The following is an 8,948-nucleotide window of genomic DNA, read 5'->3' as shown; positions in this document are numbered from 1 at the left end:
TTCCCAGCCCCCGCTCCTTCCCCCGCCCTCGTCGGCAGGTTGCGATGGTCCGCGGGAGCACAGGGCCCGCGATGCGTCCGGGTCTCAGCGATGCTGCCGCCGGGGACGTAGTCCGCGCGTGCAGAGGCCGCGACAAGGCACGATGCGATGGTAGTGCGTGCGGCCGGCCTGAGCGAGCGGCCAAGGTCGGAGGCGGCCACCGCGCAGGGGCGGAACAAAAGTGTCCCGGTGTCCACGTGCACATCATATATACAAGGATGAACACCAAGCAATTATATATATATATATATATTATATATATATGGACAACACTATTTAGATTCCATGATTAGAATAGTTATTTGGATCACAAGGCAGTCATATATATAACGGACCCTACCCAAACTTTAATATCGGCCGGACAATTTCTGACAAGATCCAAGATCCGAGCCTCGACAGGATCCCACTTAAACGATCCCGAGCCCCCAGCCCCCTTCTCGGCCGCTCCTCCCCTCGTCACCGATCTTCCCATGATCAGTGCGTCTCCATTCAAATCTGGATCGGCCGGATCCGCCCATCCTCTTCCAGCTCCTGGATGGTCCGGGTCCCGCCTCACCTCAGTTCTTAGTGCCGGACGGCCACTTCCTTCAAGACGAGACGGCGGACGCCGGCACGAGGGAGCCCGCATCGCCTGGACGCAGCGAAGCCGCCATGGACTTCAGGAAGCCGCATCCTCATCCCATCGCCACCGCCGAAGCCTTGGCAGACCAGATGACGGGCCCGACGCAAGCTACGGCGAGCGGCGCGACCAACGGAGCAACTCCTCCGCGGAGGCGGCATCTGCTGCGCCCTCAAATTCAGCGGCAACAGTACATGAACTTCCTCCCAATTTTGCCTTCTTCTTCAATCTTGCCTTCTCTGACCTTCTTGCTTCGTGCAGATGAACTTCGCGCCCTCTGCAAGACATGGATTGCCATGGAATTCCTCTCATACCTCCACGACGAATTGTTCTCAAGGTGGCCTATCAGCTGCTGGAAAAAGGTTGGCCGACCTTCTAGCCAGGGTATGGTTGAACTTCTTCCTTCCTTCGGTTTGTTATTTGCTTACAGCTATGTGAAGTTCAGGTGGTGTGTGAGCATCAGTCCAGGCTACAAAAGCTTTTTAAAATCTGCCTGCTTACAACCATGTGAAGTTCTGGTAGTGTATGAGCCTCAGTCCAGGCTACAAAACAGCATTGTAAAATTTGCCTGCCTGCTTACAGGCATGTGAAGTTCAGGTAGTATGTGAGCCTCAGTCCAGGCTACAACACTATAAATTTCCTGCATTCACATTCACATGTGGAAAAGCCATGTGAAGTTCAACTAGTAAGTGTGCTAGAGTTCAGGTTGGTATGTGTCTGGTTCTGTGCAAAAAAAAAGGAAAATAGAACATGCATGTGATATGACATGAAGGTCAGGTTGGTATGCACTAGCAGTCCAACCATTCAAAAACTCATGAAGGTTCAGGTTTTTTAACTGTAGACAGTATTTCCCCTTTGCAAAACAAGAAGTTCAGGTTGTGGAGAGTGCTCAAGTTCAGGTACATATAAGTAATCAAATATTGTAGAATTAAAAACATGTGTGAAGTTCATTCTGTGAAGGGTGCTCAGTTCAGGTACAAAGGCATCGGCAGATGCTCAGCTCAGTGCATAGTGTGATGGCTCTCACCACTTTTATATGAGAAGTTCAGGCTGTGAATAATGCTAAGTTCAGTTACAAAGGTATATGCAGATATAACTTGTGTGCTAATAGACATTTTTTCTTTTATGTCAGCAAGACGAGAGACGCATGAAGAAGCTTAGAAGTTCCCAGCAGCAAGTACACAATCCAAAGCCTGTACGCGTTGCACCACCCCCTCAATGGGTCACACCTCAAACGCACCAACAGCATTACCAACCTGCTCCAGACCAAAAATGGATGACACCCGAAACACACGGATACTTCCAAGATGCTGGGTCACAGCCCTATCCGCACAGTTTGCGCCTCCACCTAATTGGGTGACGCCGGAAATCCCCCGCGAATTCTTTGTATCCACCAGCAGACTCCCAAGCTCGCCGATGGAGGAGGGGGTTAGCTCAAGTCCTGCGTGTAACTCTGAGGTTATCCTGGTGTGCCTCATCAATGCCAAAGCGAAGCAACTAAACCGGATCCCAGGACAAATCCAACAGCAACACACACACGGAGGAGAGTGATCTGCACACTACCACCGTTTGATCCTGCTGCTGTGCTGCTACAAGTCAGAATTCTACGGGGCATAAGGTAGATGGATTGCTTCACAAAACAAAAGAGCAAACCAAGACCAGGATCGCAATACCTCCACAACCACCTCAAGCAAAAAGGACGCAAACAAGAGAGAGGCCATCTTCAGCCCTCCTTCCTCCTCGTGATCCACTGCTGCATCCTGCTATGATTACTCGCCATGCCCCATCCCAGAGGGACAGCAGCCGACACCGCGGAGTTGCGATCATACACGCACGTAAGTGAAACAAAAAATATTTATATACGCATCTTGTATTATCTACACATTTTCTGCTCCCTCCAGATAACAAGTTCATAAACTGCATTTTAAGTGTTGTTTGGATTATTTTTTTCTTTTTCTGCAGACGCCAGATCTACCGGATTATCTAATACCAAGACTAAAGATGCGATTCAAAGATGTAGAGAAAGCAAGGGAATTTTATAACAGATACGCCAGACACGCTGGTTTTGGAATCAGGAAGACGGGTGGAAATGACAACCACAAGTATTTTGTTTGCGCCTTCCAAGGGATACACACATCTTCTGTTTCAGAGGCCAACAGGAAGCGAAACAAAACATCACAGAGGACGGGCTGCAATGCAAGAATGAGGGTGAAGGTGCAGGAGGATGGCACATGCGTGGCAGTGGACATTGAGTACAATCATAATCACGAGCTCATGCAAACTGATGACATGCTGGTATTTTTGCACTCACACAAGAATTATGACCCCACTATTTTGGAGTACGTAAAGCTCCTGCAGTACCATGATGTCAAGCACACAACAATCATGTCCATGCTATCTGAAAATGAAGATGGAAGCTACTTCCTAAGCATGACCGGACGAGACCTACTAAACCAGTAAGTATTCAAACACCCACATACTGCAATGTAAAATAGCATCCTAGCTCACAACCCTTTGCTAGCAAAAATAAACAAATGCATGTTTGCATGTGATTTGCAGGAAAGCCATGAATGCAAGGAAAGATGATTTGGATGATGTATTGAAACTTGTTTCATTCTTCAAAGACATGAAGGCAATAAATGATGAGTTTTTCTATGACATCCAAGTGGACAAGGACAAGTCAATTAAAAACATTTTCTGGTCCAATGCAAGCTGCCGAGGAGCCTATCAAGACTTCGGCGATTGCGTAACATTCGACACGACTTACAAGACCAACAGATTTCATATGCCCCTGGGAGTGTTTGTTGGAACAAACCATCACTTGCAGTCAACGATATTTGCTGTTGCCCTGATAAGAGACGAAGATGCAAAGTCATTCAAGTGGCTGTTCGATACATTTCTACGGTGCATGAACAACAAGCACCCAACTTGCATTCTAACAGGTGAGTTCAAAAAACTCCTCAAGTTTCATCATCTTTTCAGTCTATGGGTCTGTGTTGGTTGGGTACATTGGTTTTGTCTGAAAATAATGTAAAGAATGCAGTTCAACCACTGTAAGCACAGAAGTCCAACTAGCAGTACAAGAAAGCAAAATTATCTGTCACATGTTTAGAAAAAATAGTTATGAATGTGAAGTTCAAATACATGAATCATAGAAGTTCAAGGACAAATCTGTAAGATAAATATATGTAGCATGTTCAGAAAAATATAGTTATTTACGTGAAGTTCAAGCACTGCTACCACAGAAGTTCAACAACAATGCTTTAAGAAAAATTTTGATTGCGACACTACTAGTTGTCCTACTACTAACTGTGAAGTTCAAGCACTGATACCAAAGAAGTTCAGCAACGCTGCTGTAAAGAAAAAATACATGTGACATTCTTAGATACCATACTGCCAAGATATGTAGTTCAAGTACTTGTACAACATAAGTTCACCATCAGTACAAAAAAAGAATCAAGTTTCATTTTTTTAATTCATGCAGACCAATGCCCATCGATGGCGAAAGCTATACCACAATCATTTCCAAACACCGTCCACAAGCTATGCCGTTGGCACATCATGAAGAAGTACAGGGAATACCTCGCGTTGTACAAAAAGTATAAAACATTCAAAGAGGAGTTCACAGCTATATTAAACTGGCCGCTGATGCCAACGGAGTTTGAAGATGCCTGGGCTAAACTCGTGCACAACTACAACCTGGAGAACGACCAGATGATGATGCAGCTCTGGAGTGATAGGAAGATGTGGATTTCAGCATATTACAAGAACATTTTCTGTGCTAGAATGACTTCCACACAACGAAGCGAGAGCATGAACCACGTGCTAAAGAAAGGGTTTGTCAAGGGGACCAGAACCTACACAAGTTTGCTAGGCGGGTCAATGCTTGCATACAAACTCGGATGCAGAAGGAGAACGAGCAAACAATGACCAGCATGGTATGATGACAAGTACAAAACACCCCATCATGTTCTGTTTTACCTTCAACATGTGCACTTTGAATTTAAAAAAATGAAACCCATGACTCTGCTTCGACTAATATCTCACTTTTTGACATGTGCAGACCAATCCTGTGACAAAAACAACTTACGGCTACGAGGAAGACATGTCTATCAAGTACACGAGAGCCGTGTACACTGAGATGAGGAATAGGATGAGAAAGGCCACGCTATTTCGCGCAAAGCGTACAGCAGAGCCCACTAAGTACCTTGTGTACTACCACAACAAGCCTGGCCATGATGATGAAGAAAGATTTTCCTGGTCAAAGCATGAATTCCAGGTTGTAGCTGACCCAGAGAATGGAAATATACGAGTGTGAATGCAAGCTCTGGACACACACAGGTGAGCGAAAAAAAGACTCATTAAATAGCTAGACTAGTAGTATCATATCAAAATTTATGAAACTCATTGCTGGCTCACAAACTATGTATTCTGCATTCATCACAAAAATGCAGGCCTGTTCTGCCTTCACATCATGAACATACTGGACTACATCAAGCCTGACAAATTTCCAAACAAGTATATCCTCAAACGGTACACAAAGACTGCAAGATCACAACCAACCTTTGATACAAGGGACTACAACACAACCGCATCGGATGGCAGCTCAAGGCTATCGAAGCAAGACATCTTGCTGCAGCTAAAATTTGATGGTTAACAAGAAAGCGATGAGATGTGACCAGCAATATGACAGAGCCTACTATGTTCTCAAGAGGCTTGTGGAAGAGCTTGATGCAATACATTCAGCAAATCAAGCAGATGCTGACGAAAGGATGGCTGAAGAGGACGCTGAAATTGAAGATGACCTTCATTATTATGCAGCTGAAATGCTCAACACCGCCGCTGAAGCCAACCAATGCAAGCAGGGTGATGGCCAATCAATGGAGCAGCGACACAAGAGACGATGAAATTCCGTTGTATTCTGAAACAAAGGGTAGGAAGAAAATTACTGCAGCAAAGAAAAGTGACAAGAGAGCTCAAATGAAGGCACCACCTGCAGGAAGAGTCGTCGTGCACGATGAGAACGGAGTGCCACTTGGACACAGGAAATGCAGTGTGTGCAACCAGGTTGCGGGACACAACAAGCTGACCTGTCCAACACTATTGGAAAGAAACAATGCTGAGAGATCAAGCAACCAAATCTCAAAAACAGCAGCCCAAAGTTATGGAACAAAAGAAGGGACCACACCCAAAGAAAGCAAGCAGCAGACTTTGTAGCATATGCAAGGAGTATGAACCACATAATGCAAGAACATGCCCGAAGCGCGCAGATGCTGAAAAGACAAGCAAAATGCCAGAGAAGAAACAGAAAGCAAGACCTAGAGCCAACAACAAGAAAGTGGTGGAAGATGAAGAGGAAGATGAAGATGAAGACACCGTCGAAGAAGAGGAAGACGAAGAGGAAGAGGAAGTGGAATGCGACGATGAAGAGGAAGACGACGATGAAGAGGAAGAGGACGATGAAGAGGAAGAGGTACATGTCAAGCAAAAACCTCTACCACCAAAGCCTAGGAGGAGCGCAAGGCTCATGAACAGTTAGAATAGGTCAATTAACACAATGCAAACTTGTGTCATGTCAATGTGCAGAACATTATGTCATCCCCTGGTAACATACACTGTGAAGTTCAAGTAATATTACTGCAGAAGTCCTGGTATGTTATGGCAGGAAGTGATGTGCTGGTGTTGTATTGCAATGAAAGAGCAAGCAGTAATAAATTGAAAAACATACACTGTGAAGTTCAAGTAATATTACTGCAGAAGTCCTGGTATGTTATGGCAGGAAGTGATGTGCTGGTGTTGTATTGCATGAAAGAGCAAGCAGTAATAAATTGAAAAGCATACACTGTGAAGTTCAAGTAATATTACTACAGAAGTCCTGGTATGTTATGGCAGGAAGTGATGTGCTGGTGTTGTATTGCATGAAAGAGCAAGCAGCAAATAATCATACAGTTTTGAAGTTCATGTCAGCTTACAGAAGAAGTTCTGGTATGTAAAATCGATGTAGGAAAAGAATATGCTTAAAAAATAAAGTTTCGCCGCATAAACTAAGGTTAGCAAGCCTAAGACAACGCGTTCAAATGTGAAGTTCTGCTTGGATACGTGCAGAAGTTCATGTACAATGCAACAAAGATAAAGAAACGTATGATTATTACATATCAGGACTTGAAAAAACACAAAAAAACAAATATAGATTCTACGCAAAAGCATACATATTGGTTGGGTTGAACATTACCAATACATTACACAACACAAAATATCCTCTCCATCTAAACCAGGAGCCCAGCCACATCTCAAAGCAGAAGTTCAAGTCTACGATCATATGTTGGGAGCCCAAAAATAAACAACACAAAAAATCAAGCAGTTCAACCAAAACCGAGGCAGAAGTTCAGGTACATCTGTTGGGGCAAAAACATTCAACACATGGATACTGAAAAACGACACAGTACATTGAAATTCACAAAGCCAAATTATTCTTCACACCAAATGCATTTGTCCACAATATCATAAGTAATAGTGCTGCACCTATAGATACACAAATCACTAAAAACATTCTTACAACCAAATCTTTACGGAATTGTTCCAATCATTATCAAACCTAAAAATCTGTACGAAATCAAATCTACAATGAAACTAATGCTTCGAATTCACGGGCCAAAGGACTGGATCTCTTTAGGGAGCTCTAAACGCACGACTTCATTCTTCTCGCTAAAAATCAGAGTGTGCATGAACTCATCCTTCCAGTCATCTGCAGCAGCCTGCAAACAAAGAAAGGTGAAAACGATGGTTTAGTAACGGATATCTAAAATCACAGCAGGAGCGTCTCAGCAAAAACACACAAGAATAATCAAAGGATGATGAGACAAGAACAAAGACAGAACATACTTCCACATCACCAAAATCTTCAACAATCTCATCGCCATCATACGAAGAGCTGAACTTCACGGCAAAGAAACCACAATCATTACTCTTCTGCTTCGGAACGTCGATGAAAGTCGGCCTCTTTGCAATAGTCACCCAGTTAGGCTGCTTGCTCGCCTTGTATGCAGCCTTGCCGTACACCTCCTCGAGCAACCCAACAAATCTCTTGCATAAGTTAGATGAAGTCAAAAACATGTTAACCAAAATAGTTAAGTTCAGGTACATAAAAAAGCGACACTTGCATAAGATCCACCTAAACAAAATAGCAGAAGTTCAACTTCTAAATGACAGTCAGTTCAAGCAGCAGTATTACCAAAATAGAGACAGCAACATATTTTGTCAACACAAGGCATAATAAACTTCGTGTCAAACAAGAGAATGTGAAAGGAGGTTCAGGCTAAGAAACACTCACGATATTTTGGCAGTCCCCGTGGAAACTCGTTCGCGACGTTTCCATATTAGCGTAAGAAAGTGAATCAAGGATGTCAATGCTCCCACGATATCTTTTCACCACGTACACACTGTAGTGCGCCACTGTGCCAATTGGCTTGAATAGAATCAAGAAAACCTGCCAAGAATGAAAGGACCAGTGAACACAAACTATAAAAGCATATGTACTAAAGAACTGGCATGAACAAAAACTTCTTGACAAACTCAGCAAAAGGATGCACATGAAATTAAAAAAAGCAAGAGTTATGAAAACCTAACCAGCTTTGCGTTAAGAAGGTCTTCTTCCTTGCGAACAAACATTGGGAGGAGACCAGCAGATTTTTTTTGCATCAAACTTTGGAACTGTTGCACCGAAGAAATCATACTCCAGGTAGTACTGTGCATTCACAAAAACACAATTAAAACACCTCCCAAATGCTACTACAACAAAACTAAGGCAAAAAGAAGGAGATAGGGGTGCAAAGAACTAAAACCTGTATGAAGTAGGGACTAAGTACAACCCTGTCAGCACTAGTGAATATCTCAGAGGTCTCCGGCTTATCCTTCCACAAATTTATGAGATAATCCATTATGTCTCCTTCCATCTGCTGCCCTTCATCGAAAAGCGTACAAAGGACAGGTCCTGTGAGGTCAATCACATTCGCAGGGATGGTAAATGTCGGTGTCAAAACTGGCGGATCTCGGGTAGGGGTTCCCGAACTGTGCATCTAGGCCAGATGGTAATAGGAGGCAAGGGACACGAAGTTTTACCTAGGTTCGGGCCCTCTCGATGGAGGTAAAACCCTACATCCTGCTTGATTAATATTGATGATATGGGTAGTACAAGAGTATAGATCTACCACGAGATCAGAGAGGCTAAACCCTAGAAGCTAGCCTATGGTATGATTATTGTTATGTATGTTGTCCTACGGACTAAAACCCT

The sequence above is a fragment of the Triticum urartu genome, chromosome 1, assembly GCF_003073215.2.
Source record: "Triticum urartu cultivar G1812 chromosome 1, Tu2.1, whole genome shotgun sequence".
NCBI lineage: Eukaryota > Viridiplantae > Streptophyta > Magnoliopsida > Poales > Poaceae > Triticum > Triticum urartu.
This window is presented reverse-complemented; position numbering follows the sequence as displayed.